Source organism: Hylobates moloch, unplaced genomic scaffold (genome assembly GCF_009828535.3).
Source record: "Hylobates moloch isolate HMO894 unplaced genomic scaffold, HMol_V3 SCAFFOLD_5, whole genome shotgun sequence".
Taxonomy (NCBI): Eukaryota; Metazoa; Chordata; class Mammalia; order Primates; family Hylobatidae; genus Hylobates; species Hylobates moloch.
Window position 1 is genome coordinate 18,213,921 of NW_026652280.1, and position 16,673 is coordinate 18,230,593.

The 16,673-nt window shown below is 39.5% G+C and overlaps 1 protein-coding gene, 1 non-coding gene and 1 pseudogene across 2 annotated transcripts in view; 1 reads left to right on the plus strand and 2 right to left on the minus strand.

The window, feature by feature from the left end:
* Nucleotides 1-16,673, minus strand: part of CDH20 (cadherin 20) — a 220,088-nt gene that overhangs the window by 146,207 nt on the left and 57,208 nt on the right. The window lies entirely within an intron of this gene.
* LOC116468503 (large ribosomal subunit protein eL30-like) lies at nucleotides 2,812-3,155 on the plus strand (annotated as a pseudogene).
* On the minus strand, nucleotides 16,045-16,153 carry LOC116469951 (U6 spliceosomal RNA). Its single transcript, XR_004248401.1, has one exon. It is a non-coding gene; the product is annotated as a U6 spliceosomal RNA (small nuclear RNA).

Genomic DNA, 16,673 nt, shown 5'->3' on the forward strand with positions numbered 1-16,673 from the left:
ACCAAGTCAATCCTAAGCCAAAAGAACAAAGCTGGAGGCATCACGCTACCTGACTTTAAACTATACTACAAGGCTACAGTAACCAAAACAGCATGGTACTGGTACCACAACAGAGACATAGATCAATGGAACAGAACAGAGCCCTCAGAAATGATGCCGCATAGCTACAACTATCTGATCTTTGACAAACCTGACAAAAACAAGAAATGGGGAAAGGATTCCCTATTTAATAAATGGTGCTGGGAAAACTGGCTAGCCATATGTAGAAAGCTGAAACTGGATCCCTTCCTTACACCTTATACAAAAATTAATTCAAGATGGATTAAAGACTTATATGTTAGACCTAAAACCATTAAAATCCTACAAGAAAACCTAGGCAATACCATTCAGGACATAGTCGTGGGCAAGGACTTCATGTCTAAAACACCAAAAGCAATGGCAACAAAAGCAAAAATCGACAAATGGGATCTCATTAAACTAAAGAGCTTCTGCACAGCAAAAGAAACTACCATCAGAGTGAACAGGCAACCTACAGAATGGGAGAAAATTTTTGCAACCTACTCATCTGACAAAGGGCTAATATCCAGAATCTACAATGAACTCAAACAAATTGACAAGAAAAAAACAAACAACCCCATCAAAAAGTGGGCAGAGGACATGAACAGACACTTCTCAAAAGAAGACATTTATGCAGCCAAAAAACACATGAACAAATGCTCAGGAATGTCTTTCTTAAGGCCCTGAGAGCCATCTTTTTCAAATGGAATCAAGGAAGATAGTGCCCCTATTTCTCCATTTCTGTGGGAGGGCAGGTGCCTCGCTCCAAGTTGCAAAACTATCTCTTATCATAAAGAGAAGTTTATCGTTCTGTTGAATAAAGCCAATAGTTAACACAGATGGTCACCTCAACTACCAAGTAAATTTAGGAGGAGCTATGTGTGACAAATGGTGTTGCCAAGTCCTCTTACTTGAGGACTAGTTATTGTTTATCTTGATGACAAGTATGTACCACATGGTAAGAGGATGAGATGTCTTTTGAATTTTGGAATCTCTTAATGGATTACCTGTGATAGTTATCATATTCTTATTCAATGCTTTTTCAATAATAAGATTACTTTCTCTTCTAGTCTGTAGAGAGGTTTTCTGTGTTGGGAGGAGATTTTGTTTTTAATGATGTTTCCCCAACACTCTTTCCCGCTGACTTGCTATGGCTTTATTTCATGTTTCATAAAGTGCAAAACTGTTGTTTGCTCTATAATCCTCTGCCTGAATTCCTCCACTTTCCTCCACCTCTTCGTTTAAGTAGCTCCTTTCAATCTCCAGGACTAAGTTCAGATATAATCTCCCTAAAGACACCTTTCTCAACCACCCTGTCTAAGGAAGCCACCCCTTGCAGGGATTCCATCACATTATCCTGTTTCTATCTTGCAGAGTATTTAATACAACCTGTAATTATTGTACTTATTAATTTGTTGATTTATTTATAGTGTTCTGTCCTCCACTACAATGCAAGCTGTAGCAGGAAGAGACTCCCCTCCAATCTGTCCATTCTCGCCCCATCTGTCTTGTTTATGGCCGAAGCCTTCATACATAGAACAGTGCCTGGCACATAATAGGTGCTTGATGCATATTTGTAGAATGAACAAATGAGTGAGATGAGACTGATAAGCAGGTTAGGGTAGTTAAATAATGAAGATATACATTTTATCCTATTCCTTATCAACTTGTGGAAGTCTCAACAAACAAGTTTTTAGCAATCTCTGTATTTAACGAATACGTAAAATAATTATATTGAGGAAATAATACATGAAAAATTCACCTTCATACTTGAACAAAAATGGGCCCAAATGCTTGTTTTGAAAAGGAAAATCTGTGATTTTTTTTTTAAACCCACTCAAATATTTTAGGAAAGCTTTCATGTTAATTCTGGATACAGCTGGGGCCATTTGAATTGTAGCATTGACTAATTGGCCAGTGTGAACATCAATTAGTCCTGAATAAAGAGCAGGAGATGAATGCCAAGAAGGAGGAAGTGGAGACTCAGATTGTTCAGCAAATCTACTAGGAATCTGCACATCCTAACAGACAAAGAAGGGACCTTCTGCAAGACCCTTGAGACAGTGGAAGCCTTGAAGTTATGCTGATATTTGAAGGAAGGCTTAATGCAGTGTTTCTCAACCTTAAGCATGTAGCACAGTCCTCTGGAAGGCTTGTTAACACAGGCTGCTGGGCCTCATCCTAGAAGTTTCTGATTCTGTAGGCCTTGGGACCCAAGAAGTTGCATTTTAACAAGTTCCCAAATGATACTGCTGACATTGATCCAGGCTCCACACTTTGAGAACCACTGCTTTAAAGCACTAATTGACTAGAAGAACCTGATGTAATTTGTTTATAATAGTTTTTTAAAATTTATTTTATTTAATTATTTAGAGATAGGGTCTTGCTCTGTCACCCAGCCTGGAGTGCAGTGGTGTGATCATAACTCACTGCAGTCTCAAGCTCCTGGGCTGAAGCAATTCTCCTGCCTCAGCCCCCTGGAGTAGCTTGGCCTACCACAGCTAATTTTTAGGGTTTTATTTTTATTTTTATTTTTTAAAGATGGGGGTCTTGGTATATTGCCCAGGCTGGTCTCAGACTCCTGGCCTCAAGCCATCTTTCACTTTGGCTTTGCAAAGTGCTGGGATCAAAGGCATGAGCCACCAAACCCAACCCTGTAACAGTCTTTTAAGAGTTGACAATGGCTTTTCTCGCTCCCGGGCCATCTTAGCAGCAGCTCTTGGTTGCGGGCCATACCGCACCTAAGGCAGAAAGATGGTGGCTGCAAAGAAGACAAAAAAGTCGCTGGAGTTGATCAATTCTAGGTTCTAACTTGTTATAAAAAGTGAAAAGCACGTGCTGGGGTACAAGCAGTCTCTGAAGATGATCAGACAAGGCAAAGGGAAATTGGTCATTCTAACAACTGTCCAACTTTGAAGAAATCAGAAATAGAGTACTATGCAATGTTGGTCAAAACTGGTGTCCATCACTACAGTGGCAATAATATTGAACTGGGCCCAGCATGAGGAAAATACTACAGAGTATGCACACTGGCTTTCATTGATCCAGGTGATTCTGACACCATTAGAAGCATGCCAGAACAGACTGGTGAAAAATAAACCATGCAAAATTTCCCTTTAATAAAATTTGCCAGAGCTTGTTTAAAAAAAAAACAGAGAGTTGACGATTTTTTTTTTTAATTAAACAAATGTTCCATTTTTTTAACTGCCGAGGAAAAGGGTCTCTTTTTTCATGCTTCATTTTTAAAGGTCCCATCTCTGTATCTCAGTTCTCATTTATTGAGAATGTACTAGTTATACACATTATTTAATATTTAAAATTGCTGGGTAAATCATTATTTTACCCATGGATTATTATTGTATCTTGGGTGACAGAACCAAGATTTCATATAGCATTTTCAATATCTTGCCTCATATCACGATGTAGAATTTCATTGCTCCCTACAGATCCACTCTGGATTTCTATATGTGGGAGTCTTTAATATGATATTGAAGAAATCAGCTGAAAAGTTTTCCTAGGGGTTTTCCTCCTTAACCAGACCTTATTATATTTTGGTGGGTTAGTGGCCTTTATTCTCAAAACAAATAATTGAAATTCAAGATTCAAAGACAAAATACACCTATCTGTTTCTAAGTAATAAACCATATTGGCACATTCTCTGATTAGATGTATTACTCCTCACTCTGGAATCATAGAAATTTCTGTTAGTAGTTTCTTTATTTTTTAAATTGAATTGTATTATAAGTTCCAGGATACACGTGCAGGACGTGCAGTTTTGTTACATAGGTTAAGGATGGTGGTTTGCTGCACCTATCAACCCATCATAGGTATTAAGCCTCGCATACATTGGCTATTTATCCTGATGCTCTCCTTGCCCCCCACCACTCTGACAGTGTGTTCTTCCCCTCCCTGTGTCCATGTGTTCTCATTCTTCAGCTCCTACTTATAAGTGAGAACATGTGTTGTTTGGTTTTCTGTTCCCTCGTTAGTCTGCAGAGAATAATGGCTTCCAGCTCCATCCATGTCCCTGCAAAGGATATGATCTCATCCCTTTTTATGGCTGCATAGTATTCCATGGTGTATATGTACATTTTCTTTATCCAGTCTGTCATTAATGTGCTATGGTGAATAGTGCTGCAGTGAATATACGTGTGTATGTATCTTCGTAATAGAATGATTTATATTCCTTTGGATATATACCCAGTAATGGGATTGCTGGGTCAAATGGTATTTCTTTACCCATGAATTATCTAAGTTTCTGGGTAGTGTGATTATTGCCCAGTGGTTCACTTCTGACCAGTGATATAGCTGGTGCTTCCACAGGGCTCTCTGACTCCAGGATTGGGCCTCTTTTTGCTACAATGCTTCTCAGCCTGAGATAAAACTAATTTTAAGACTAATTGGTAACACCTTGAGGTATTATATGACTGAAGTAGAAATTACTTATCAGCCTGATCTAACATAGAAGGCTGGTTAAGACAAAAGTCCTAATGTGAAGTGCTACATCTAGGTGTTTTGTTACCCGAGAAACATGGTAGCTTTGTTTCCCAAGAAGTATTTTAAAGATTACTCTAGCAAAACACTCATTTTCTACATGAGTTTGAGTAATTTGTCTAAGTGGTAAAACCAAACTGACCTTTTTTGCTTAATTGCCTACATGATTCAATGAATTCTCTATTGAGAGACAGTAAGACCAAACACGTTCTCCTCAACATCCCAGAAATGCATGGATCACCTTGGAAATCTCTGAAAAACTAATAAAAAGAAGCAAGTGACTGAGTTCATAATTGTTTCCCTTTCTCTAAGCCAAAATTGATGGCCAGGAGGAAGGCATTGAAAGCCAGTACATACTGACAGTATTTATAAGATCTTGGTATTTTAGACTTGTATTGCACCATTCATCCTGGGATCATAAAAATGGTTGTTAAAATTTATACCATATTAGTCTGATTAACCCTGAGAAGGGTAAAAATAAAGGATTGAGGAGAAATATTTATTTCACAAGGGTTAGGACTTTAATATACAGAAAGCTGCATAAATCTGCAGATGTTCTAATTAGATTCAGCTGAACTGCTTCAGAATGCACGATAACATGGATTTACTCTGCCAACTACTAAGAATAACTTTTCTGGTGTAAAAAAAATGTTCAAGTTTCAGTATTGAAACATAAAATACCCCAGCCCAGGGGATAGATTCGTTTCACATCAATTTTTTCATTGACTCAAATTTCTCTAGCAGTTAAGTTGCTCCTTTATTGTAAGACTTAAACAGAATTTTCTAAATGGCACCCTAATGGTACTCTTCTCAGGTTATATTACCTGGAATCCTATTTTCTGTTAATAGTTAAACATTAACCTTAGATCACTGTAATACCATCAGGCAAGTTATTCATATGGTGCTTAATTTACAATCAGGGAGTAGTTTAGGCCATGAGAAAATGTGGTTCATAAAGAGGATGACATTAAGGAATCAAGAGATGTATTTCATGAGGTAGTTTTGCTAGTCAATTTCCTTTTTTTTTCCTTGAATATATGATGGTTTTTAAATCTCAGGAAAGTTATTCCTTTGTGCTGGCAGGGGAAATCTATGTTGTCCTACATTTGGAAGTTTTTCAGTAAATCTTATCAGAGAATTTGCTGAGGCCCAAGTTACAGCCAGGGTGAAGAATGAGCCTTCCTTTGGCACGAGAATCCTACTGGATCCCCAAAGGCATGGGGATCCCTTTAGTGTCTAACTTCGAAAAGTTCCATCAGCACCAGAATGCTTTCCGCTTCCACAGAACCTGGGGGTCAGATCCAGCTGCACCTTCTAATTTATCTGTTTCTAGGTCTGAGAAGGCAAGGTGAGGGAAAATGTCTCTTTACAAAGGGAGTCAAGGGGAAATGTGAGAGAGGATGTGACTAGAACCTCATGTTCCATTGCCTGCCCCTTAGACAAACCAACCTTTGGTCAATATTCCCTCAATTATATTTGATAAGCCAACCTATTATCCTTAATTAAAATGTTGGCAGGAAGTGTTCATGTGAATTTTTGCCAAGGATTTATTATAATCTCCTTGTTTTATGGTTTCCTATTTTGAATAGTGAAAGAATAGTTTCATAAACCCTTCTGAAGGAGAGTCTCTTGTAAATGCAAATTTTATCTCCTTCGTAATCTTTTTGGATCTCTGTGAATTTGCACGGAACAAAAATACGTTGCTCAAGTATGCTGTGTTTTAATTTATTAATAAAAACAATATAGTTGTGAAAGGCATTTGTAGGAAATTGATTTGAAATAGATGTTACCGTGGCATATGCATCAGTCTGCAACATTAGGAACAATGAACATGGAAAATCCACATTATTTATAGACTTACTAGCTACCTGTTACTGTAGAATCTGAAGTCCGGGATATCATAAATATGTAGAGTCGTGTCCTAGCATTTACATTTAACCCTTGGTTTTCTAGTATCTAAGTCACTTTATCTTGTTTCCCTGTTATCCTATACATAAATATATGTGTGTAAACACACACACACACACACACACACACACCCCTACACCTGATCATTGATATAAAAACAACAGCAACAACAACAAAAATGGGTCACTAATGTATAGAACCCAATAGTGCCTGTAACATAAAAGAACGCAATAAATGTGAGTTCCCTCTTCCTATCCTAAATCCCTTTTCTTATTTCTTGGGCATTTTCCTTTCTCTCCTCACTTTTATCAAAGGATAGGTTGGGAATTTAAAAAAGATGGAACTGGAATAAGCTTATTAGAATGCTTTACAGCACATTGCACAAGGAAATATTGGCAGATGAGTTTGAACATGGGTAAAATAAGTACGAGAATGATTAGTGCCTCTTCTCATTCCAAGATAGTGTCCTCTATTAGCATGGATGCTGGAGATGCAGCTGCACGGAGAGCATAGTTTGATATGCCAGAGGTAGGAGATATTCCAGGGAGGGCCAGCCCTTCAACGCGTTAGATCAAATGTTCTCAGCCTGAGGAAGCCAATCCTTCAACTCTAAGGTTAAGTCTAAATAGCAGCCACTTCCTCTTTCCCACTAAATACTTATTATGAGTCAGGCCCTTGTCATTTGGGGTTTCAAGCCAATGATAATAATCTTTCAGTTTATGTTGAATACGATTGGGACACCAAAGACTGACCAGAGCTCATTCTTTGGTTCTCAATCCCAAGATAGCCTTTATTATATGGTCCAAGATGAATAACTTCCTAACACTATCACTTGATATCTTTACACAAGAACATTTGCCTCCTGTGAATTGAATCCTAGAAATAAAATTGTGCAGGTATTAGGGTGATGCATTTACCTGAATCTGGCAAAAGCACTTTCGACGCAGCTAACACAATTATGGAACGAGAGGAGGGTAGAGGTTGTGTTCCCTTTGTCTCTTTTTCAACTACAGAAATTACACTGTGGTAGCAGGATTTCCTTTAAATCTAGGTTCAATAGACATTCCATCTCCCTTTGCTCATTTTCACTTGCACATATTCTCAGTTATGTGATATATATCAGAGAAGAGAGTCCTGCTTTTGCCTTTAGGTCTTTCGGAAGTTAACTGAAGAAAATAATGAATTTTCAGATTGGCTGTTATCTCACTAATCATATCTGCCCCCAAGTTAAGCAGTATCTACTTTGCCTTGCTCTGTCTAGACCTGACAGTCTAGACAAGAGTTAATGCTCATTAGCAGGCTGGAGAGGCCCCATGGACCTCCTTTGCCAGATAGTGTGATGTTTTCTTCTTCTGATAGAATTTGGAAAGAGGCTGCGACTACAGGTCAGGGAGGTGGACATGCAACAGGAAGCAGCACTATTGTCCCCTCACTTGGTAACAGTCTCACAGTACAGCAACACATTCAGCTCCCAGGATAAAAGCAGGTGTTTTGCTTTAATTAAGACCAACAAAGACTTTTCTGTTCTCAATAGGCTTATATTTTTAGACACTAAGGTAAGGAGGAAGAGAACATTATCCCATTCTGTGCATAAAAATAAAGATTCAGCGTGAACTGCATAATTAAGAACTGAAAGGGGGAAATGCAATTCAATTAAAACTGACAGAATAATACACGGAATCAATGGCTTTATTTGGTGCTTAATGATGATACTGTTTTCATTTCATTATACATGAGTCATAACCAGATTTGCCTTAGTGTAATTGTATTTTTTACAGAGTAAACCAAAGTATGCAATTTGCAGTAGACTCATCAATTAAAAAGAGGCTGATTTAAGATGATCATAAATTGATCCCTGAGACTGAAACCAAATTTTTTTCATTCCAATATATTAACTCATTGGAATGATGAGTAATTTTAGGCAGGGGTGGAGAGAGGCATTGGTGGGGGAGGTGAAGATCAGTGAACGAATATTGAAGACTGATTTCCATGAAAAAAATGACAGTAGTATGTTTTCCAGTGGGGAAACGATATAATGATTTATTTTTGATCCAGTGAGCTGAACAAAACATGATGGGATTTCGGGCTGGAGAAGAAATGTATAAAATGAATCATAATATTGACACAAAGTCAAGTGTTAACAGGGAGATATCATTTCCATATGTGGCCTTCTAGCTATATGGATTTTAAAATTGGAACATGAGACCCAAGGAAAGCAGACAGAAGAGGTTAAATTGGAAGTTAGGCTACTCGAGTACTTTATGGAATTAATGGTGGAATATAGAACATGTTGCTGTGAGGAACATTCACTAAACTTCTCAGATGTCCTGCTCCGTGGGGTACAGACAACTGCTGGTGTTATATGAACCCCAATGAAAACCCAATGTGTATTAGCAGTGAATGACTAGGCAGTCAGGATCGGAGAGGTTGGTCACTGCAAAATGTGTCTGACTTATGTCTTCATTCCATTAGTCATGTGGATAAAAGTTTCATATTTTCCACACTTGACTAAACTTCAAATGTACTGTATGAACAGGTAGATGAAGGGACTCTCATTTACCCATGACAACCCTGTGCTCCTCAAAAGCTGATAAGTTTGGGCCAGGGAAATAGTAATTTTCCCTTCATCATGGGGTCAAGGGGACCACCCTGTCCTCCCTGGCAGACTTGTGCTGGCCACTCAGAACATACTGATATAGGCCAGATCTTCGCACAGTAAATACATCCTTCTAACTCATTTCTATTTGTTAATGTTAGTGTAATCTTCTTTCTTACTGGGCCATGCTTCTTTGTGACTGGGCCATGCTGACAATGCCATTGATTCCTGTAGAGTGACCTGGAGTGGACAGAGGAAAAGCAAACCTAACAGAAAAGTATATACTCAGGAGTCTCAAAGCGCACAAATGAATAAAACAAGAAGGCCTGTGCTCTGTAGATAGGGGAGACCATCTTAAATTCATAATAACTCGTCTGTAAGAACCATTTTTATATCTTCTTAAATATCTTATATTTTCCTTTTTTGTTGTTGTTTTTACACATTGAAAATAAAATGTCAATATGCTGATCAGCAGAAAGGTTTTTCAGACACTTCCATAGATTATCCCTTAAATACTTGGCTCATCATTTAATCTTCTAATTATGATCTCCTAATCATAACTAGCTACTTGAATAAATATGTACATATAGATATATGTATATAAATTAACAAGACCATAATTAAATTGATATTACTCTTTTTAGGTTCTGGAATTGTTGGCAAATTACATAGTTTTTATAGGATGATTAGAAACAAGAACTATCATTTACAAAGCAGATAAAACTATAAAATTAGAGTAAATAAGACATGTACTATGTATGATTCATATACTAGTTGTAATAGACAAATATTGACCCATTCAGACTCTCAGTCATTACAGCCTGTAAACAGCACAATGCAATTGCTAGACGGCTACACAGGCTAGGGATGTAGTTAGTTGGTACAAAGCCATAAGTTCCGCTGCCCTTGTTAGGATTCAAACAAATAGTCTTGATCTTGTTGCACTCTGACTTAGCTAGCAGAGGAAGTGAATCACAGATGGAAGACTACATCTGTTTGGAGTTGTAGCATTCATTCATGCTTTTATTAATTCCTACATTCAACAGAAACATTTCATGCATCTCTTACGATTAAGGCATTATACCAAGTGCTACATACTTCTTTTAATAAACACTTTATAGTACTTACTAGGCAGAGAAAATTATTCTCCTGGATGAGATAAAAATATTCCTTCGGCCGGGCGCGGTGGCTCACGCTTGTAATCCCAGCACTTTGGGAGGCCGAGGCGGGCGGATCACGAGGTCAGGAGATCGAGACCACGGTGAAACCCCGTCTCTACTAAAAATACAAAAAATTAGCCGGGCGCGGTGGCGGGCGCCTGTAGTCCCAGCTACTCGGAGAGGCTGAGGCAGGAGAATGGCGTGAACCCGGGAGGCGGAGCTTGCAGTGAGCCGAGATTGCGCCACTGCACTCCAGCCTGGGTGACAGAGCGAGACTCCGTCTCAAAAAAAAAAAAAAAATATTCCTTCAGTATGGGGAGGTTGAGTGAGGATGGGAAGTAGATGGAAGGAGTAAGGAGGGCAGAGATGTAGGTGGGTTCCAGAGAAAGTCTTAGGGAAGTAGTCAACCCCCAAGAATCCAGAAGATACTGAGGTTGGGCAATCTGTTTCTTATATCCTAGGTTAGATGCCCATGGAAGCAACACCTCCCTTTCCCACTAGAGTAACTGGCAGCACGTTATATCTGGGGTCTTGGATAGTTTCCCAGAGACTCTGGTGTCCCAGTACAGCATAGAAACCAAATAGTTCATGGTCCCTGGGAACATACGTAGTGGCAAGAACAACCAGGCTTGAAGGGATAAACAGCAATAAGAGATGTCTCAGAGGAGACTTTGTGTGGACAAATTGCAAATGCCCTCAGCAATGTCTTACTACTATGAAGGCTTCCCCTGGCCCCAGGAAGTTAGCTCAACCCCAGGAAAAGCAGAGTTGCTGTTTGCTGGGGATTAACTGCCTGCTACCTCTGCAGGATAGAGGCTCAGAATGGAAAGGGAATAATGAAAAAATAAAGTTGGTGTCTTGCACATGTGCGTTTATGGACGGAAGTTCCTACCTGCTTCATGTGGAGATATCTTCCAGGTTTGCTAAAAATTCACCTGCAGCATGTATCCACACCCTGGGTTGATTACAAACTCTAGGATGAAAGCCAAGTCATCTGGAGGCAACATGTGTAACCCTGTGGGAGAGATGTCTAACAGAAAGGAACTGCATTCCTAGAAGTCACTGTTGATTCTGGAAATATCAGTGGGCTGTGATGAGGTTGAGTTTGAAAAAGTACAAGAGAATGTTTTAAGCCCTCTGAGCAGTTAAAAACTGGTCTTAAAAAAAAGGAGGAACAGGTGAAGGTACCCACAGAGGTTTTAAAAAATTGTTAATTTTTAATAAATTAAATTATTGATTTCCAGAAGAATACCTAGAAAGGAAGAGTTTGGAAAATAATTTTTATGGCTTCTAACTTGGATGGTGATTTTTCTGAATTAACTAATACTCTTTCAGGAGAGGAAAGGGCAATACTATTAATAGCAGCAGCCACTAGAGAGAGAGCACTCTTCTGTAGTCTCTCTAAGAAATAGCTATTAAGGTTAAAGTGAATTGAATCCCCTCAGTGGTGCTTGTTCCTAATTTACCAAGATGTACCTCTCCACATGGTGTGCGTGCATGAACACACACACACACATACAGTGTGTGAGTGCACAGGAGAGATACTATGCCTGGAGAGAGATTGGGGAACAATCTTCACTGCAAGGCCGGTGCACAGTCTCAGAGGGAGACGGTTTCTAACACTATTGAAAAAGTAGCTGGGATTACAGGCATGTGCCACCACGCCCATCTAATTTTTGTATTTTCAGTAGAGACAGGGTTTCACCATGTTGGCCAGGATGGTCGCGATCTCCTGACCTCATGATCTGTCTGCCTCGGCCCCCCAAAGTGCTGGGATTACAGGCATAAGCCACTGGGCCTGACCAAGGTCATATAATTTTTATAGTGAGAGCCTTTGAAAATATATATATTTTTACTAGTAGACAAATTTATTTTAAAAAAATACAAAGCACATATGACAAAACAGTAACATCCGTGATCGGAGTATGGGATCTTTTTAATTTCAGAAGTTGGAGGTAATACAGATTTTGGAGTTGATAAGGCTGGAATGTGACCAGGGGCATCAGTGGTTCAGGCGATGTGAAGGAGAAGGTCTTTGGAGGTAAGGGGATCAAAGAACCAACAATCCAGGGTTGGGATGGGTCATCCACACATGTATGGAAGGCATCAATAAAGAAGATGGTCATTAAGGTGCAGATGAAGATGACTCAGTCCTAAAAACTTACATAATAATAGCTAATGTTCATTCAGTGCTTATCAAGTACCAGGCACCACACTATGAATTTTATATATTATTGTTACATTCATTTTATAGATGAGAACAGTGAGGGTTACAAAGATTTGTGAACTTTGCCAAGCATCACTGCTAGTGAGTGTCAAGTCTGTTAGTTCTCAGACCCAGACAGCCTGGCCCCAGAGCCTGCATTCTTTACCACTTTTCTCTCAGTATCTGTGAATGATGTAACTATGGCTAGCGGACAGAGGGCAGAGGGTACAGTGTGAACCTTAAAGAAGTGGGAGGTTTTGCAAGGAGAAGAGGAAGAAGCAGTCTTGAACAACTCAAAGTCTTGGCCTTGAGGCATGAGAAATGTGAATGGCCAATAGTCTCCACTGAAGGTAGCTGCAGATTCTAGACAGCGGTTTCCCCAAGGGAACACAGGTTCTTCTTAGGGCAAGGAAGTGGAAGGACCATTCTAAGAAAAGGTGGAGAATATTGAAATACCCCAAGGCCAAGCAGGAGGGTGGATGGAGAGAGACAGGGTGAGGGAGGTAGTCAGATGCAGAGATTGTATGAGGATGAAGATACTGGTGACAACTGCCAGGTGGGCTCGGCTCTCTGGCAGCGACATTGGTAAACACCATGGAGGCCCTGAGGAGTTCGTTGCTCTACCTCCATTGAGGCAGCAAGTGGTAAAGCAGTGAGCATATTCCTTCCTAGAGCTGCAGTAACAAAGTACCACAGACAGAGTGGCTTAAACAACAGTAATCTATTGTCTCACAGTTCTGGAGGTTGGAATTCCAAGATCAAGGTGTCTGCAGGGTTGGTTCCTTCTGAGGGATGTTCCAAGCCTCTCCTTTGGTTTCTGGACATTTGCTGGTGATCACTGGCATTCCTTGGGGTGTAGAAGCCTCGCCCCAATCATTGCCTTCATCCTCGCATGACATTCTTCCTGTGTGTGTGTGTGTCTGTGAACAAGTTTCCCATTTTCATATGGAACCCAGTCATATTGGATTAGAGCCCACCCTAATGACCTCATCTTAACAACTAATTACATATGTAAGAACCCTATTTCCAAATAAAGTTGTGTTCTGAGGTCCTGCGGGGTAGAACCTCAACAATGGAATTTGGGGAAGACAATCCAGACTATATAACTGTGGTGTTAGGGGCACTGCTCACTCCTGGCCACTCGCATTCGATTGGGAATCTGTTCTGAGCACCTGAGCATTCAAGGCACTTTCTGGGTATAGCAGGGAACATACAAATGAATGAAACAAAATCCCTGGCTTCCAGGGCTGAACTTGGGGGAGGTAGAGGGAGTGGGTAAAGTATGACAAACTCAGATGTCTAAAACACAAGTCAGATCTGATTAATGCTGTGAGATACCATCAGATTATTATGTAAATTTAAAAATTAATGAGAAGGAGAGTAGGGCTTTGGACCTAATTTGGCTTATTTTTAAATTTTGCAGGTAAGGAATCTTAGTTCTAGAAATGTTAAATGGCCTGCTGCAGGTCTGCCAACTGGAAATATTCTCTTTCAATTACACCATGTATATAAACACACATCCAGCCCCATTTTCTATTACATCAAATGTCTTTGAGATGTATTATTTTTAAAATTATTTTTATATAACTGGTCAGGAAAATGGTTACCTAAACTTATGAACTTGAAGTGGCAAATAATGTTTAAAAGAAGTCAGAGACATTTCTATGACAGTGACTGAGCTGTTGACTAAATATTGACTATAAATCTTCAACCACCCACTATCCACAGGTGCCAATCTGCCTACAGCTATACACAATTTATGCAATTCGTATTTGATGCCAAAATACACTGTAAGTTTCTTGCATCCTTAAAAAATAAAACCATTAGCCACCTTGGGCCACTGCAGTCTTCTTCAAATATCCTTCACCTTCTTAAGTGAGGTCAGAGTAGCCTACCTGGGAGAAACGGCTGGGCTCTATGCAAAGGCCTGGATTCTTCACTGCATTGACAGATAAACATTGACAATTCCAAATTTTAGAAATACAATGTTGAGCTGGGAGCCACTTGATAACTGTGGGAAGCAAAATGTCTATCCTGAGTTTCCTAGGTGGGTATGGCTGGATTTGGCGGGCACTGTGAAGTGTGGTGTGGAAAGCCTAGGAAAAGAGAAAGAAGATGAAGGGGTAGTTGATCTTCCCCTTTTCTGGTTTATAGTGAAATTTTTCAAGAAAGTGAGACTATCTTAGGAACATGGCAACAGAGAGTAAGAAGAAGAAATCTGGAATCAATTCAACATTGAATTTCTGATTTGTAGTTTACAAATGGAAAATAAAACTGGCTTCATTATGGACAGCATTTAGGAAATAAGGCCACTAGGTTCAAGAGGGTCTGGTTCTCAGCATCAGAATTCCAGAGTTTGCTGTAAATTTGACCTGGGCAGTGATCCTGCCACTGGGGATGAGACTGCCCTCTCGTTTCTGGAAGTGAGGTGCAACAGCCAGACAGTGCACCACTGAGTCTCTGATTTGGGAAGGACAAATATACTAGGAAAAAAATACCTTGCTGCTTTCATGGTTCAAAATTTGTGATGAATTATCCACATTTTTTTGCCATAGTAATTAAAAAGTTCTTATAGCTCTTCATCTATTTCTTATCAGTTGTCAAGTAATAGAGTAGCAAATCCTTATTCTAGCCTTTCCTTCCTTCACTCAAGATGCTTCAGTGTCTGATCATGTCAGTCTCTAAAATGTGTTTAATATGTAGCAGAGATATAATGATGAGGAAAAGAGACATGGTCCTTGTCCTCAGCATGGGGAGGGAGATGGATAGTCATGATGTAATCTAGAAATACATAATTCCAAGCTGTAACAAGGTGAGTGAGGAAGAAGGAAGAGAACTATGAGACTACAGCCTGTCCTCTGTGTCCATGGGGACTGGTTCCAGGACTCCCTGTGGACACTTCAACCCCTCGAGTCCTTTACAGCCAGCCTGTATCCACAGCTTCTGCATCTGCAGATACCGACTGTATACAAAAGGGGAGCTGATTTAGAGTGGGTAAACAGGGAAGACTTCCCTGAGGACATGACATCTGTGCTGAGTGCATAAAGGTCTAGAGGCATTAATGGGCACAATGTGGAGATGGGAGGTGGAGTGTGAGCAAGAAGGTTTCACACAGAGAACAAGTGCAAAGGAGCAAGGTTGGAGTAGGGGGTGGGGTGGCGTGGGAACAGAACCGAAAAGGTCACTAGAGCAAGTAGGAGAGAGAGGGCTGAAGGTGTGAGCAGATCAGGCAAGGGCAGTAACCTTTCTGAGCAATGGTAAGCTATTACAATTTTTAAGTGAGGGGCAAAAGATTCAGATGCTAGCATTGTAAGACTTTCCGCACAGCTGCAGTGTGGAAGATCAACAGGAGGAAGGCATGAGAGGAGGCTGGAGGACCAGGAGAGACAGGATGTTGCAGAGTAATGATGGAGATGGAGGAAGGGGATTGGGTCAAGAAATACTGAGGTAGAATAGTTTTAGAATCTGCTTTTTCCACTTGACATATTGTGAATCTCTGTCTTTTTATTTTTTTTTAATTTTTGCCTGATTTCATTTTTTATTGGATTATTATATTTTCTTTTCATTTGTATTTTTTTTTCATTTTAAGTTCCAGGATACATGTACAGGACGTGCAGGTTTGTAAAAATATGGAATGCTTCACGAATTTGCGTGTCATCTTTGCGCAGGGGCCGTGCTAATCTTCTCTGTATCATTCCAATTTTAGTATATATGTGCTGCTGAAGCGAGCACTGTGGGTCTGTCTCTACATTTCAAAAATGTTGATCTCCATAATCAGGTCTCTGTGATAGTTCCTTGTATGGATCAATTATTACATATTCAATAATCTCCTACTGATGGACTTTTTGTCAATTACAAATGACTCTGCAAATTGTATTATGTATTAATTGTCTGATTGTTCCCTTAATGGATATTTTATATTAGTTGCCAAACCAACTCTCAGAAACATACTAGTTTATTCTCTCACTAATAGCGCATAAGACTTCCATTGTCTATCCCCTTTCAAACCCCAGTGTATTGTCAATCTTTTTAATTTTAGCTGGCTAATAGGTAAACAAAATTCAGTATTTTAATTTGCATTCTTCTGATTACTCATGAGACTGGCCATCTTTTCATGTGGTTACTGATCATTTATATTTATTATTTTGTAGATTATCTATTTCTTTTGCCTATTTATGTCTCAGGATATTCTTTTCCCTGTTGATGAAACATAACTTTTTTTGTAACCCTTTGTCATATGTACATAGCAAAA